At 36.3% G+C, this 18,521-nt stretch overlaps 1 protein-coding gene across 1 annotated transcript in view; it reads right to left on the bottom strand.

The window, feature by feature from the left end:
* TRHDE (thyrotropin releasing hormone degrading enzyme) overlaps window positions 1–18,521 on the bottom strand; it is a 511,960-nt gene that overhangs the window by 241,399 nt on the left and 252,040 nt on the right. The window lies entirely within an intron of this gene.

Here is an 18,521-nt window from a genome sequence, read left to right as displayed (position 1 = left end):
ATTTTCATTTGCTCTGTATGTTTAAAAATGTGTTGTGACATTTGATATATTCTTGGCAGCATTTGGCACGCAGTAAGCATTTAAATGTATTTTCATTCATTCATTTATGTTCTACATACATTTTAAAATTTTTGTTTTATGCTCAAAAAATAAAAGGTGACTCTTTAATGAAATTTTCCTTAGGAACAGACTCAGTTTTAGCAGCAATGCTCCTAACAGCTGTCCTGGTCAATTGTATCAAGATCTTCACTAAGAGAAAATAGGACATAAGAAACCATTTAAACAAAAAGTAGAAATAAGGATGACAAGAAAAAGTTCATTTTCTTCACATTTTCGGTCTGCTTTTAATTGGACAGAAAAAATAATTACAGTTCAAGTGATATACATCCCTGTCAGTTTTCATTTTGAGAAGAATGGGTGGGGCAAAGGGAGTCTTCTGCTCTCTTGGTTGGGTGAAACTGTCCCTAATTAATATGATGAATACTACAGACATAAAGGTAGAGTCCAAGTTACTCAGTCATGCCTAGCTCACTGGAGTAAAGCCTCTAGGCTTTGAGTCAATAGGATAAGGGCAGCAAGGTTGCTGACTCAGGAGTAAATTTTGTTGGCAAGCTTAGTGAGAGGAGGCAGAGAGCTGGCCATCACTCTTATTCCTCAATTGGCTGCTGATCCTGGGCTAGTACCCAGAATGATTTGGACAGTCCATCTTGCAAGGCAGGATCCTGCTGACTGTGTCCTGTAGAGAGACAGGACTTCAATGAGGTGGGAGAAGGCAGATGCTTGGGAGGAGGAGGGCCAAGCACAATGCCATTAAAGGAGCATGAGGCACAGAACTGTGTCCAACAGATTGGCACCCCGGGGCCAAGCCACAATGGTTCATGCTAGTTTTGTGCCTAGTAATTGAGAAGTAAAGTGACAAAAGAAAAGCAAAGTTAAGCAGCACATACAGTAAATAAGATACCTTCAAAGTGACTGGATTTTTGTTGTTTTAAACTGTGTTCAAAACGATATTCTATTAGATTTATGGTTATCAGATAAATAGGTGACAAGTATAGGGCCAGTGTTTCACTGGTATAATGAATTTTTGACTGAGGAAACTCCCTCCCCCAACGCAGGACAATACTTTCTCTGCAACTTATAAGCATAGGGAGTTACCTAGGACACGGAGATGCAGAGGAACGAATAACTAGAAGCAGGGCTTGAACCCAGGTCTTCATGGCTGCAAAGCCAATTTTATGTCTACTATGCCATGTTGCCTTTCCATTGTGTACATACTAATTAAAAATGTTAATTCTATGTTCTAATAAAGATCTTATATTTTTATCTCTTAACTCTGTCTCTATGTGTATCCATCTTTGTCTCTCTGTCTCTGACTGTCTCTCCATCTCTTTATGATTCTGTGTCTCTCTGGGCCTGTATCTCTATGTCTGTTTCTGTCTCTCTATCTCTCTATTTCTGTCTCTTTGTTTCCATCTCTCTTTCCCTGGCTCCATTTCTCTCTGTGTCTGCCTGTTTCTGTCTCTGTCTCTGTCTCTGTCTCTCTGTCTCTCTGTCTCTCTCTCTCTCTGTCTCTCTCTGTCTCTCTGTCTCTCTCTCTCTCTGTCTCTCTCTGTCTCTCTCTCCCCACCCCGTATGTGTGTGTCTCAATCTCTGTTTCTGTGTCTCTCTGTTAACTATCTTACACACACACACACACACACACACACACACACACACACACACACACACACAACACATGACAGATTGCTAACCTGTACTCCCCTAGAGGAATCAATTATTAATGACTGAACTCAGCTACTGACCAGCACCAGGGGAGTTATTCAGCATCTCAGAGGTCAAGCCTTGGCAATTCAAAATACTTTAACTTTCAAATAATTCAAACTTACTCTGTGTCATAATAACAAGACTTCTTCAAACACAATTCTCGCACTGTATTTGAGTGAGGGCAGCCCAACATTCACTAAAGCCCTTCCCCTACCTTGATTTTTTATCTTTCTGTGGAGGTAAGCCTGCCCTCCTGAAGGCTATGGCAGAGAGGACATAAGCTCTAACAAACTGGAAAGATTTTTTACATGAGCCTGGAAACAGGCTACATTCTTGTCGTCCAAGGACCAGCTAAGGGCATCGGCTAAGCTCATCATCATGCTAAACTCATCAGCCACTTGACTGCAGAGTAATGAATTTTTCGGACACAGTAACTCTCAAATCTACTAACTAGTCAAGGGGTTGTGATCCACACTAGTGGCAAGGAGATGCTCATGCTGAATAAATCCCAGATTCTTAAAGTACTGAAGTCAGAACAGCAAAAAAGGACCAAGTACCCAATATTTTCAAAAACAAAAGCCAGCCTCATCATTGCTCTATTTAAGTTGTCCCCAAAAAGATGAAGCAGATCAAATCTCATTTCTTTAATGGTGGTTATCACCTTTTGACCTGAATTTAGAGACAAAAGCTAAACACTAAAATTCAAAAACAAAAAAAGGAATTGTGATTTTTCTGTATGTATATAAAACTCGTGAATTTGGGGGGAAGTACATTAATGCTACTTTCAATTGAGTAAGAAGAGAATATTAAATGTCTGGCTATGCTTCATCTTGTCCTATGATCATTTTTTTCTGCATGAGAAATCCATTTAGGATTTGTCAAATAGATTAAGTGACATAAGTGATAATTTATAGGTACATTTCACAATGTATTTTGGAATTTCAGCGATCAAACTAAAATATGAATTATAAGATGAACTTAAAATTATTTGTCTTAAAATACTTTAATATTTATCAAAAATAAAACACTAACATATATATATGTATAACAAATCACTTCCATCTATATTCATTTGTTGATATAAATGTCTTAAAACATTAATTTAAGAGTATCAGCTCCCTTGATATATTTTTAAATTTTATCAGCTGAATTTTAGGTATAGAATATTTATGCCTCAAAATATTATGTCCATAAGAGACTTGAAATGCTGAGTGTTCCCTAAGCAAACCAGTCTTTGCTGGTGAAATTCAGTGAATTGCAAAATATTTAGGATGTTAAACCATTAGAAAAAAGATACAGCTTACCCACTGTTCTCTCCATTTGGAGAGAAAGATAATTGGGTAATTGGGAAAACAAGTTTATGCCCATAACGAGATTAAGAGGGTAAAGGCCTAGAAGAAGAATATTCACAAAGGTTCAGAAGAGAAGATTCCTTAAAGTAAAGAGGAAAAAGAAAAATTCTAGCCAGAGGCAAATACAGTTTAACAGAACCAAAGAGAGCTCCAGAGATATACTACACTAATATTTAATAAATACTATCTCTGTAAAATTGGAAATAATCTTCCAAAATCCACTAGTGTCTAAATAGGGACCTCACCTACAGTAGCAACACATGAATAAAATTCCTATTGCATATGTTGCAAAACTCACAAAAGAAGACAAAAAATAAAACCAAGGGAGAACACAGACTAACAACATCTCAGAATTAGGAGAGATTCCAGGGACCTCCCAATCTACCTCATGCTAAATAACAGTCTCATCTAAAATCCACCCCCACACTCCCAGCCTATGGTCCTTCATTTGAAGACTCTGGGAGTAGAGAGTCAGGAGAAGAAAGGGTGGATCTACAAGTTCTTGAGGCAACCTGTTCTACTTTGCAGCAGTTTTAATTGTTAGTAGGAGGTTTTTATTTAAATAAATCTGCCTTCTACAACTATTACTCATCAGTACATCAATCAAGAATTTCTTAAGCACTTAACATGTGCCAGTATCTGAGATTATAAAAAAGTGAAAAAGTTCTTGGAGCAGGTAGGTAGATGATAGATGGACAGATATGCTAGATATTCAGAAAGAGAAGAGAAAGAAATAAGTATTTATATCGTACCTACTATATAAGTCTCTGAGGCTACATTTAAACTCAGGTTTTCCTGACTCCACATTGGTAGCTGTGGAACTCTGGGCAAGTAACTTAATCTCTGTCAACCTCAGTTTCCTCAACTGCCAAATGAGGACAACAGCACCTATTTCACAGGGTTTGTGAGGATCAAGTGAGATCATATCTGTAAAGCTCTTGAAGAGATTCAGGAAAGATTAACATAGAGAGAAGCATTGGAGGTGAGCTTTGAAGGAAACTTAATTCTAAGAGGTGGGGGGAGTAAATTTTCAACAAGAGGGGCAACCAGTTGTATAGAAATGATCAAGTGAGGAGTCAAAACAGAGCCTCAGGTATTTAAGAGCTGCTTATGCATATGTATTGATATGCATGCATTATCATTCAGCAAACGAGACAAATGAGTGGTCAGTAATATAAGCAGAGACTCAGAAAAGAACAGTTTCATAAAAATCCATGGAGAAGAGAATACATAGGAGGAGAGAAGAGTCAACAGTGTCAAATGATATGAAGAAATTGATAAGGATGAGGATGGAAAAAATGGATTTGGTGACAAAGAGATTATTGGGAACTTTGGAGAGACCATTTTCAGTAAAGTAGTGAAACAGAAAACCAGATGACAATCAGTTTAGAAATGAGTGGGAAGTGAGGAAATGGAGGTAAAAAGAGTAGATGGCATTTTTTCCCTAGAATTTTAGCATGAAAGGGAGAAGACCTGCTGGATTTTAGCCAGAGGAAATAGCAAGATTTAAAATTTCTTGAAGGATGGGAGAGATCTAGGCATACTTGTAGACAGCAGGGAAGTCACTAAGTGGAATTATAATTGTAGGAAGCCAATAGATAAAGAGAGATTGAAGTTTAGAGAGAAGAAATGATTAGAAGGCAAACTCTCAGAAGAGACAGGAGAGAAAAGGAATTAGTGCTAGCAAAAGGCTATCTCTTCTGAGATTAAAACGGAGAGGAAAAAATGTGGAATGATGTTAAAGCAATTTGAGGTATAGGAAATAAGGTTAGATACATAAAGTGGGGCCAGAGTTTGGACAATATCATGAGCAATATGAACTGGAATTGCATGACAAAACAAGCACTTTAGGGAAATTAATGTAGCAATACTGTGCAGGATGATTTGGAGAATCAAAGATTGACAGTAAGGACATACTATTATAGCAAACAGACTATGATGAGTATTTGTGTTAAGGAGGGTGTTGGTAATAAGAAGAGAAAATCTGACTGTAGGAGTGCATCTGAGGAAGTAGTCAATAGGTATTAGAGGATTTTAGCCACTTGGTAGTTGAAGGGAAATAAGAATTCAAGATTATTGCAAGGTTTTTAGCCTGGTACACTACTAAGCAGTGTACTTATAGAAATGGAGAAGCAGAAAAGGAGAGTTGCTTTTGGGGACACTTTTAGGAATTAGAGGTAATGGCAGAGCATCTAAGAAGAAATGAGCTACAACCAGTTAGAAGACAGGTAATTAATAATGTTGGAGATAGAAATATTCAGTATTTCAATAATGGTTTACTGGGGAAAAAAATACAAATCAGAACCTAAGAAACAAATCACAGAATTATAGAATATTAGATTTGGAAGGAAACTCAGAAGTTCATAGGCTGATACAGAGCTAGAAGAGACCTGAGAAATAATTAAGTCTAATCCCCTCATTTTACATGTGGGGAAACTGAGGCACAAAGTGCTTAAATAAGTAACATGTTAGAGTCAGACAGTAAATAAGTGTCTGAGGTTATCTGGTAAAATCTGTTCCTAAATGAAAATTCCTTCTACAACACCCCCTAACAAGTTTTAGAGAGAAAATACCCTGCCTCCTAAGGCAGCTCATTTTCACCTTGAATAGCTTTAATTGTGGAAAACTCATTATATTGAACCAAAACTGCCCCTCTACAACATCCATCACTTGTCCCTAGTTCTACCCTTTGAGGCCAAGTAGGACAAGTAAAATGCCTCACTCACATGCTAACTCACACAAAAGATGAACGCAGATTTCTCCTTCCCCTCTTCAGTATCGCAGATTTTCACTGCAAATCATCCAAGATGTTTGCATATAATGGAGTATGTGAAGAGGACTGAACATCTTCCCTTAGTTCTCCAGCACAGATGGAAGATCCTCTTTGGAGTATCCACTATATCACGTGGACAAGTAGCATACAGACCAGGAAGGAAGAGAGAATGTTGTGTGTCATGCCAACAAAATGGCAGAATGACAACAAAATGGCAGCACAGTAGAATAAAATGAAATTCTGACCTTGGAGACAGGAAAACGGTTCTAACTCCTTCCTCTAGCATGTGATAGTAAGTGACTGTGGGCCACTCATTTAACTTTTCTGAAGTTCAATGTGCTTATCTGCACAACAGCGTAATAATACCCGTACAACCAATCTCAAAGAGGTAGAAGACAGACTATCTTGGTGTAGTGTATAGAGAGCAGACCTCAAAGACAGAAGACCTTGATTTTCAAGTCCTGTCTCTGGAATATACAGGCTAAATGATCCTGAGCAAGTCACTTAAGCTCTCAATGACCCACACAACTTTCTAAGAAGATGCTAACCTGCACTGGTATTATTTTCCTCATTTTAGAGTTCTCATTGCCAGTGAAATCGCAAGTTCTGTCCCTATCCTTATGTAATCTACCTTCAGGATTGTTGTGAAGATCAAAAATTAGATAATGCATATAAAGAATTTTGCAAACTAGTAAATACTATATAAATATGAGTTGAGAAGTATTTTTAATGAGACAATATTTAATCTAATAAGTCAGTCAATGAGCATATGTTAAGCACCTACTATGTGGCAAGCATTGTAGGAAAATTGCATTTCTGTATCACAAAAACAAAAGGAGAGGGAAATGTGTTCAAAAGGTTGAGTGAAAGTATTTTTGAAGATAAATAACAAAAATAAATATTGTAAATACATCCACTGGGGGATGGGGAAGAGAAGCAACCAGGTTCTACAGAGAGTCTGCTGGGGGAACTTCTCTCCCCCTGCCCCAAAATCAGCCTGTTCACAAACACTCTGATCCAAGTAGATTTCTGAGGGCCCAACAGAAATAGACCATGTGGATCCATGATCTCTCCTTCCTCAGACTCCACTGTCCAGTTCTCACCAAATGCTAGATGCCCCCTTTTTGGCAGGATACTGACCCTTCTTCATTCCAGTCTCCAACAGAAATAACCTGTTCCATTTTATTGCTTCAGTTCACCACTTCTTTTCAAACAGTTGGTAGGAGATATGATCCATCACACTATTTGGATGAACGAGAAATCACAAAATGCAATGTTTCCAGCAAGATGACAGATCATAGAGTTAATGTGGTGGTAAATTGTACATAAGACTGAGCATTGTTTCTTAAGCTGCACCTGGCCTGAGCATCTGACCTGTCCCTGTATCATCTGGGTCCCTGCCAAATTGTTTCCATCTGACCTAAGGCTTTGTCCTGTGTCCTGTGACCACACACAAAGACTACAGAGTCTTTCCATCTACTCTGCAGCTGAAATCGCCTATAAGTGCTGTGTCCAGCACCGTGTCCAATTAGAATGTGAGTTCCTTGAGAGCAGGGACTATCTTGTTTGTCTATTTGTATTCTTAGCATTTAGCAATGTTTTACACAGAGTAAATAATAAATGCCTTTTCATTCCATTCATAAAAGAGAATTTTATCATGACATCTTAGCATTAGAACTAAAAGGGATATCAGAGGCCACCGAACCTAACCTCCTGATTTTGTAAATGAAGTTAACTCAATAGTTTGTGCAAGCAAGCAATACTATAGTCAGCCTACAAATATTTGCTTTACTAGGTGCAATGCACTTGTATGTGTATATGGGGGTAGGTTGGGATATAAAGAAATACATCCTTCACTAGTTTATGATTGAGAAAGAGAAGTTTATGGCCTAATGTCCTTAATCTTATTGTGTCACAGACCCCTCTGAAGAATGGTAAAATCTATGCACATTTGCATATTGTTTTTAAATGCATAAAATAAATTAGATTTAAAAGGAAATTAATTATATCTAGTTAACAAAATATTTTTAAAATAAATTTAAGTGCCCTAGGTTAAGCGTCCCTGGTGCATTTGAGGGGGCAGGCAGATAGAGACAGAGAAACACACACACAGACACACACAAATATACACACACACGAATAAACATATACATGTATATATATATATATGAATATGTAAACATTAGCTGAAAAATAAATGATCAGGTCTCAAATAAATGGTATGGTACTTATTACTTCCTCCTGTAGATACTGTAGCCAGATAAATGGTTATTCCATCCCCCCTCCCCTTTAAATTAATTTTGAATCAAGTGTTTAAAAACATTAAGCCCTCTAACTTTCCTGAATTGCCATGGCGCAAAATATCTACAACCTGAGAATCACTTTTTATGGGCTAATCTTCACAAGCTAGCTAGGGAGACACACACCCACAAGGTCCATTTCTAGTCTCACACTAGCTGATTTACTAGGATGGTTCAAGCCCTAGGAAAGGATTTGGGATCTTTCTAAAAGCTTCCCATAATCCATTGTCACCTCCATATCTCCAACAAGGCCTAAAAATAAGTTCAAGTGATATTTTGTTATCACTTTACTGTCATATGGGTATGTGGTGGTTTGTCCATTACTTTGCCCTTAAACATCATGTGTGTACAGACACACATGAAAAAATACAGTTTGTTGTGGGGGGTTTGGTTTGTTTTGCTTTGCATTGAACAATGTATTAAATAGTCAACTGTGAAATCCAAATTGAAATTTAGGTCAAAGTCTGACAGTAATCACATTTATTGTTCCAGAATTCTATATAACCCATATAAAAGGGAACATTCATACTACGTATTGCATATCATGATTCCTCTTTAGTATCAACAACATATGTTATCTACCGCTAAGCCAAAATTCTGTAAGAATGCTATAACCAGTCTATTTGTTTTAGAACAGTTAATTTGATTTCTATAGGAACATTTTGGGTGATTTTCAATCAGCTCACTGATTACCCAAAATAACCCTCAACACACATTCTCATGAGCTGGTGTACTTTAAACATTAGAAAAACATTGGGAAAAACTGGGTTAGATGACATCATTGCCTGAAACAGCACTACTCAACATCTTCCTGTTCTCTCATCTCATTGATAGTATCCAACTGAATTATGGCATGTCTCGTATGATCTAGGGCGTGACATATTCAGGTGAAAATGCTGAGACATAATTGCTCAGCTTACTGTGCTACCTAGGCTCACCAGCATTTCTGTTTCCTTATTGAAGGCTGTAATCCTGAAGGCACATCAACATTGATCTGGCAAAGCAGTATCATCAATTAGTCATTCTACTTTTCATTAGCTGTTGCAATCCCTGATCTTATGGAAGAAACACAAAAATGCTTCAATTAACATCAGCCATAGTTAGTAATGACCAAAAACAGGCTATCTAATTATTTAACTTGTTCTTGACCAGGCAGTCCCAGTAAAGCTAGGAACCATCATCATATATCATATTGTCTTATCTCGTGTCATTTAATTTTCTTTTCTCCCAAAGCATTCCTAGACATATTTCCTCTTATTTTCTTCCAACTCTCAGTCAATCTGTGTATATTATTTTTGAAGTCTCAACTCCTTTTCCAATTCCCTTAAGTTATTTTTTAATGTAGACACAAATTAAGCTATAATGATCTTCAATAACCTTTTGTTATTTCTTAATCATTAGATAATACATAGGATCACAGATTTAGAAATGGATGGGTCCTTGGAATGCATAGGATCTTACGGTCATGGGGATCATCTGGTCCAACCCAATCATTATACTAATACAGAAAGTAAGATCCACAGGGAATAATCCAAATTTGCTTAGGGATTAAGTGGTACAGTAAAGGTTCAAACATAGATTCTCTAATTCTAGACATGGCATTTTCCCCTATGTTTGCTCTTTAACTTGCTTATAAGTCTTCACTTCTCTCATTTAAAATTCCTCCTACTTTCTTATGAAAGAAGCCTTTCACCTCTTTATCCCTTCATCCTAAGTACATTTCTCATTAAGCTTCTATCCTTGGTAGCTTTAAATATCCACAATGCAACTAATCCTTCCTCCCAATGTGTCCAATAGTCAGTAAGGTCCTCAAAGTGTTAAGATTCCTATACTTCATTTTGAGCCACCATTACCCCACTTAGCCCTTCTCATCCTGAATTCTTCATCACTTATTGATAAGACATTTAACCAAAATCAAATGTCCTCATAAAGGACAAATTCTTCTTGTACTTGTCCAGAAGTTTCAAACTTTGCTCTCTCACAGAGAGCACCAAGATATATTTCAGAAAGAAACAACAAGCTGATTAAGAAACACTTCATAGAATGTAAACTTTAGAAGGGATTTCAGAAGTCATTGAAGCCAAGATGGGGCTGAAACTTGAAATTCATTAATTTGTCTATATATGGTACCTGGTACTCTGGAAGTCCAGGAAAGAAAGTAAAATATCAAGAGTCCTTTGTTTGACAACTGGCTCTACCACTATCTTACCATCGGCAAGTAATCTGACCCTCTTCAATTTCTACAGAATGGTTGACTGAAAGAAAAAATCAAGTCTTGCTTTTATGTTTGCTCACTTTAATGGGCAAGAAACAGCAAGATGCCACAGCAGATAGAGCACTGGATCTGGAGCCAAGAAGACCTGAGTTCAATTCCAGCCTCAGACACTCACTAGCTGTGTTACGCTGTCACTTAAACTCTGTTTGCCACAGTTTACCATCTGTAAAATGGAAATAATAATAGCACCAATTTCCCAGGGTTGTTGTGAGGATTAAATAATTGGGGGGAAAAAGGTCTTAGAACAGTGCCTGGCATAGTAGGTATCATATGAATATTAAATATTATTATTCTCATCTTAAGAGCATCAGTGGGGAACAATATATGGAAGGCTGACCTTAGAATCTGGAAGATCTAAGTTCAAATCATATCTTTGACACATAGTGACAGTGTGTCTCTGAGTAACTCTAACTTTCAGCACCCCAGGTAACTCCCTAAGACTATAGGTTTCAGTAAATACACTCATCTACATTAGTGGAGGGAATTTCTTCAATCAGTCAGTCAACAACCATTTATTTACTGTGTGCCAGGCACTATGCTAGGAAAATAAAAAACTAGTCCTTACCCCCAAGGAACTCACGTCCTAGTGGGAGAGACCAAGTGCAAATAAATAGGTGGAATAATTTATTCCACATATCAAAAGTTAATTAGATCAGAGGTCAATTTATTAGATAAAATTTAGCTGATCAAAATGTTACTCTTTCTCTGAACAACAGATCAAAGTCATGACAAAGAAGCTGAGATGATTCATTTCATTTTTAGAGGTGCAATATCACTTGCATGATATGACAAATTCCACAAGGAAAGAGTAGAAAGTTGTTATATTTTTAAAAAATATAGTTCATCCCTATTTGAGAGAGGGTATAGTACAATAGAGAAAGAATTCGAGTTAGAGGACTGTTAAATCTTTCTCTGTCATTTATTACAAGTAGTCCTTGGACAAGCCATTTTATGGATCTCAGTTTTCTCTTATCATATAAAATGAGGAAGTTTTTTAACAAGATGAAGTCTAAAGTTCCTTTTAACTCTAAAGTCTCTTAGATCATCAAACAAAATATATAAATACACCTTTGAGTTATAACAGTCCTATACAATGAAATACATATGTATATATGTATGTGTGTATATGTTATATAAATATAAATGTTATATATACATATATATATATATATATATACATGAACCCTCCACTGTCCAAAATGACAAACCAAGACAGAATTGGGACCTGAACTTGTACAAAGATACTCAGAGATCATATATGAGCAAGCTCAGTTTATCCTGTCAAAGTTCTACATAAAATACATTTCTCTTAAGTGAATTCTTTTTGCCCATTAATTTTCCCTAGGGAATTGAATATGCCCTGGGGAAATTTTTGATGTATAAATATAAAATAATTATGCTTAGGAATGAAACAACCTCTTTTGCTTTTAGAACACAGGTTTGAAGAAAAAGAATATAACTTCCAGATTAAACATGAACAATAACAATGACAATAATGATAGTGTCAAAACTTAAAGCAAGGAACAAAATAATTGAGCCGTTCTTATACTAAAGAAGACAAATAATTATATGTGTAAGAAAGCAAGTAGATAATTTGTCATCAAAACCCTTTGCTGAATTTATATAGTTTTGAAAAATCAATCTGTATCTACTTATAGAGATAAGTAAAAATATTCATGTATACACATATATCTATGTATTTGAATATATATACATATATACATTATAATACATATGTGTTTATATGTATCACTTATATGTATACACATGTGCATAGGTGGAGTAGATAGAGTGTGGAGCTTGGAGTTAGAGTGACCTGAATTCAATTCCAGCCCCAAATACTTCACTAGCTTACTTTCCAGTGTTGTTGAAAGATTCAAAAGAGATAGCATATGCAAAGTGCTTTGCCAACCTTAAAAGCAACCTTAAATAAATGCCAGCTATTATTATTAATTATTTGGTACAAAGTTGTTTGAAGCTCATTTTGTTATTTAATTATTAAGAGTCTGTGTGACCTAATGAATAGAAAATTGGTATCGGGGACATCTGGGTTCAGATCCTGGCTCTGACACTTTCTGTGAAGCTGGGCACCTAATCTCTCCGCACCCTACGCAATCCATTACGACAATCAGTTGCAAGGAAGATTTCTCTTCACCTGGGAGTTCCAAAGCATTTGGTACATGACCCATTATAAATTATTAAAAGGGAAATTTGGAGTTTTTAAGATATATTGCTAACCATTTTTAGGCTGATTCCTGATATTACCTCTTGACACCATAAAACATTGTTATTACATTCATCTCTTGGATAATAATTGGCATTGGGGCAGATGGCAAGTGAAGAGAGAGGGGTGCTCATTTAGGGGCCACTGTTGGTCTGATGGGCAACACTGCAAGAAATTAAATACTGGAGTAAATTAGCTTTGAGTCTGAGCCAGTATGGTATTCTTATAATCTTCCTACTGAATACTACTGAAGGGCAAAATTCATACGTTACCAAGAACTCCAACTGTATTAATCAACTGCCATATCCTGTCTGGAACATGGTATTCAATAAATGCTTCTGATTATTCTTATTATAGAAAAACAATTGCTAAAATTCAAGTGAGCAAACTTCTTGGGTTCAGCTTCCTTGATATTTTAGGTCCAAGTTCCAAAGTCATTTTTTATTTTTTTTTTAACTTTACCACTTAGATATTATAGCCTCCTTAACAGATCATCTCTGAGTAAGCAACATTTGAATACCATTTTACAAGTCCCTTGGAATGAGAGAAAACCCAGACATAAGTATTGTAATAACAATACTTTCTTCATAAATGGAGGTTGAGTCCACTGTCAAATGGGGCAAGTATATGTCTCATCAACATCTGTTAAGGATGAACACTAGTTCTCTGCAACTTATAATCACAGAGAATTGATTAGCACTGAGGTGTTAAGAGAGCTGCCCAAGGTAATGCAGCTAGAGTGTGTCAGAAACAGGTCTTGAATGCAAGGTCCTCTGGGATCTAAAGCCAGATCTCCATGTACTGTATTCCACTGTTTCTCTAACACACATTAACAATGACAAGGTTTGTTATGTTATTTTTTGGTAGACTACTCTATTCTCAGTTTATTGGCTTACTGTTACACACGCCAAAAGGTCTTTGTAATAATTATTACTAGATATTTGCCAAAACATGCTGTAGGAGGTAGCAGATATATCATCCAAGTATGACATTATGGACAATGTATCACAATGGGGATTGCCACTTTCAATCTTTGTAACATTAGCTATTACTGAGCATATGCATATATCAACATTACAGTCTAATTACAATATATATCTGGCTTCATTGCATTGTTTTTTAAAAATATTTTAACTTGCTATTAATCCATTAGCAACTAATCTGAAAAAGTCACAGATTTTACACGAACAGAAAAAAATGGCAAGCAGGATCATCATGTGGAAGATTCTTCTAAGGGATTAAGCTTTTAGTACACTTAAAAACTTAGAGACAAAAGATAAATGGACATCCCATCGGGAATAAAATGTTTCTGCAGAGGACTGTGTATAGGTTCGGATGGTGTCAAGGCCTTTTCCTCTGCATATCCTTAAGATTCTCAAAATAAACCGAAAAATTGGCAGTATTAGACATTTTGCAAGAGAAGAAAATTCTCACTGAACCTTGAGCTTAACATCAATGCAAGGGCAACCTGTCTCACATTTTCCAATACTGCAGAACAAATTAACCCATTTTATTCTGTATTAAATAAAAGACACTTCCAAGGCAAAATACTCCCCAAATGTCAAATAACACAACAGAAACGCATTTTAAAATAACACTGAAATTGAGGAATTAATTAAGAAATATTAAACTTTTAAAACATTTGGAATTTTAGGGTCTTAAGCCACATTCTTCAGTTCATGTAACCTCATCTCCACCTCCTGGCTTCCACAACTTCCTTCAGGTCTGGGCTAAAGTTTCATCTTCTGCAAGAAACCTCTCCTTTCCCCTCTTATGCTAAGTTCCTTGTACATAGTTGCCTGCATGTTATCTTCCCCATTACACTGGAAACTCCCTGAGGGAAGGGACCGCTGTTTTGTTTTGTCTTTCTAGCACTGAGCGCGCTGGCCCACACACAGTAGTCACTTAATAAATGCTTGCTGATTTCAACAAACATTTAAGAAGTGTCTATGATAATCTGAATTTAGTAACTGCCTTCAGTTAGAAAGAGTGATTCCCAACAGTAAGAAAAAATTGTTTCCTACTTTCCTTTCCTATGCTAATTTACTTAAAAGGTACTTTTATATAAAATTTATGTTTTAAGGTTTTTCCATTCGCAGTTGCTAATAGTGTTGATGTAAAGTCCTTAAACAAATAAGTCATCTTAAAAATTGCATCATGTTACAAATTTGCTTTTTATGGGTATGTTTTAAAGGTATGTTCTTACACATTTATTTGTTGTTGTTGAACCATTTCCCTTGTGTCTGATTCTTCAGGACTCCATTTGTTTTGATTGGGGTTTTGGGGGTAAAAATACTGGAGTAGATTGTCATTTCCTTTTCTAGCTCTTTTTACAGGTGAGGAAATAGGAAAACAGGGTTAAGTGAGGTCCCCAAAGTCATACCTGAGGGTCTGAGGCCAAATATGAACTTAGTTCTTCCTGACTTCAGGCCTGGTGCTCTATCCTCTCTGCCACCTAGCTGTCCATTATGTATTTTATGTCATACTAAAGTCTTTAAAGGAACTAACATTGATCAATGATCAGTTAATGAGCATAGTGTGTTTCCAGTGACATTCTTTTCTATGATTGGATGGTCATTATTCTCCAGAGAATGCTAGCGTATCAAAAGGAAGGTTTAGAAAAATCCATGTAATAGTTAGTTTGGGGAAGCAGAAAAGAAAGAAATGCATACTTACATTACTAGGGTCAATGACTACTGCTTTAAGGTACTGGTACATCCTAATAACCTTGTCCCATCAATTCAATGAAACAGGCTTTCTGATTGAGAACAGAGGTACCACCCACAAATTAACAAATATTTGTGCCTACTATCTAGTTCATGGACTTTAGCCATAATAAAATAATACATCCATTTAGAAACAAACTTTTCTAGTGGCCATACATGTCCTTTCATATTTCATAATATTTATGAGCTGTGAAGCTCTGCACTGAATATTTTCCTGAAAATTAGAGTAAAATATTGAAAAACAGATGAGATTTAAATGCTTACCCAGCAGTCAAATTTGTTACTGGATCTGCTTCTTATACCACATTAATCAAATATATTGCAGCATTCCTGAGTCATGAGCCGTGATATCCAAGAATCTACATCTTTCAAGATATTCTCCATTTTGAGGTGGAATCTGCACAGAGGCAGATTTGGTTCAATGTAAGGAAAACTTTTCTGTTAGAACCATGAATAAGTGAAATGCTCTGGGAGATGGGAAGGGAAGAACCATTTATTAAGCACCTGCTATTTGCCAGACATTATACTTACCATTTTATACAGATTATCTCATTTGATTCTCATAGGAAATAATGGGTTTCCCTTCACTGAAGGGAACCTTTTGAGCAAAGGTTGATTGACAATTTGATGAGCAAGATGTAGAGGGGACTCTTTGGTCCATTAAGGTTTGGATTAGAAGGCTTCTATGATACTTTGTAATTCTGCTGGCATAGGGAAACGTTTACAGAACTCAGAAATCTAAGTTGACCTTTATCTTGTATAGCCAGATAAATTAATTAGAAGTTAGCAAACACACATCTTCCTCACTCTTTCCCCTCTTCCTTGCTAGAATTCAATCTCTTAAGAACCAGCACTGCCTTTGTCTTTATTTAGAAGAACTAAATATGCTCTATTTCCATGAATACTGGCAAAACAACCACCTCAACTAAGAAAATACCATATGCAGAGACCCTTTAGAAATTTCCAGTGTCTTTCTCAACTTTGAAAATCAAAATTTTTAAGAAGTTTAAAAGTCTTTGATCATTTTATTGAGATGCTTGTTACATTTTTAAGAGTCCATTTCAGTTAGAGCACATTAAAAATATACTGAGTCTAATAGCAGAACTCATTTTTACTATTTTAGGCTTGTCAGTGAGATAGGCAATTGAGAACATTTGTCAAGGTTTGAGGCAATACATTTTGAGATGCTCCAAGTATTTAGCATAATGAAGTTTAGTTTAATGATTCCCCATTAATAGTTATCTTTATGCCCAGGTATATGTTCTCACAAAGGATTTCAAAGGAAGCTGCTAGTGTGCAGAAATTCTTCAATGCTCCCTGTACAGCAAGCCAAAATTGCTTGTACTGTTTGCTACTGAAGTTCAGTAGCTTTCGAGTTCACTTAATGTAAGACAGTCCCCATGTTTACTGAGCGTATTTACTGTAGAACTCCATTATCTTGCAGCTACTCAGTGGCAAGGGTAATACCCACATTAGAGACTTTGCCTGTTATGGCAAGATAATACAACAATAGCTGACATTTATGGATTACTTTAAAGTTTCCAAAGTACTTCGCGCACATTATCTCATTTGAGCCATGTGACAATACTATGAGGCAGGTACCACAGGTATTACAATCCCTCGCTTTAGTGAAATGAAACTGACGCTCAGATGAGTTGCCCAAGGTCTCACAGCTAGTGTTGAACTCTGCCTTCCTGACTCCCAACTCCATCACTCCATCCACTGCACCACTATATAGCACAATGTATTCAGCACGATATGACCTGACCCACGCTTCTGTCAAATCAAATTACTTGATAACATAAATTTACAATATACCATTTGTTATAAGGGGACAACAGATGTGCATTTTAGTGAACATGACCAAGGCTGTTAAGATATCATAAATAAGTGTTGTCTTTTTCTGAGAGAAAAGCAAAGGATGTAATGTGACTGTCTGACTGTCATCAGTAAAAGACTGTATCTTGACCTCTTCAATAAAATTGTCACCAAAGCCAACTCTGATAAAATAAAAGCAAGCAAAAAAGTCATTCACCCCATGAAATGTACTCTTAGCCCTGAATGTGTGGAATCTACTGAGAAAGCAGGTGACACTTGTATGTGATGAATGAAATACTTTCCTTTCTCTGATTATTGTATAAGGTTGTCTCTCCTACAATGAAGTTCATCTTGTCAGTATAGATAGAAATCGATTTCATGTGATCAAATCTAGATGCAAAGGCCAACAAACTGATTTGGTGATCTGGGCACAACTGGTAGAGAGAGAAACTAGAAGACTATGTCACGCTTGATTTGGACTTGTTCTACATACAATCTGCAGGAAGATCTTTGGGAGAAATTGTTTTCCAGCTTCATTATTATACTTCATATGTGAAGAAAATATTTTTTTCCTCTTGAAAAAGGTTTCATATACAGTATCTAAACTGAACATACTGAGATGGTTATCAAGGAGCAGGCCTATAGTACAGAAGACCAGAGTTCAAATCTGGCCTCAGGCACTTAGCTGTGTGACCCTCAACAAGTCACTTAACCTATTCCTACTTCAATTTTCTTATCTGTAAAATGGGAATGATAACAGCACTTTCCTCCCAGGATTGTTGTAAGATCAAATGAGATAATACTTATAAAAGCATTTAGCATAGTGCATGATATATAGTAAGTTCTATATAAATGTTGCCTATTATTATCATTGGGGCAGCTAAATGAGGAGATCTGAGTTCTAATCTGGCCTCAGACATTTTCTGGCTGTGCAACCCTGAGCAAGTCACTTCACCTGTTTTCCTCAGTTTCCTCATCTGTAAAATAATATAGAGAAGGAAACAGTAAACCATTTCAACATCTTTAATGAGAAAATCCCCCAAAGAGTCACAAACAGTTGGACACAACTGAAAAGGACTTAACAACAAAATTATTACCATCATTAATATTATGTTTAGCAAAGTGCCTAGCAAATTATTAGTTTAAATTTCCTCTTCATCAGAACCCTGATAAATTAACAGGAAAATAGAATAGTTTCCCTTGTTAGTGAAGTTTTTCTGCATGTGCTTTGGGTAGAGGAGAAGAGCTGGTTTCTTTCTTTTTCTACTTCTTTTCTTTTTTTTTTTCAA

The sequence above is a fragment of the Notamacropus eugenii genome, chromosome 3 (genome assembly GCF_028372415.1).
Source record: "Notamacropus eugenii isolate mMacEug1 chromosome 3, mMacEug1.pri_v2, whole genome shotgun sequence".
Classification (NCBI taxonomy): Eukaryota; Metazoa; Chordata; class Mammalia; order Diprotodontia; family Macropodidae; genus Notamacropus; species Notamacropus eugenii.
Note: the sequence above shows the minus strand (reverse complement) of the source record. Positions and strands in the feature narration are given on the sequence as shown.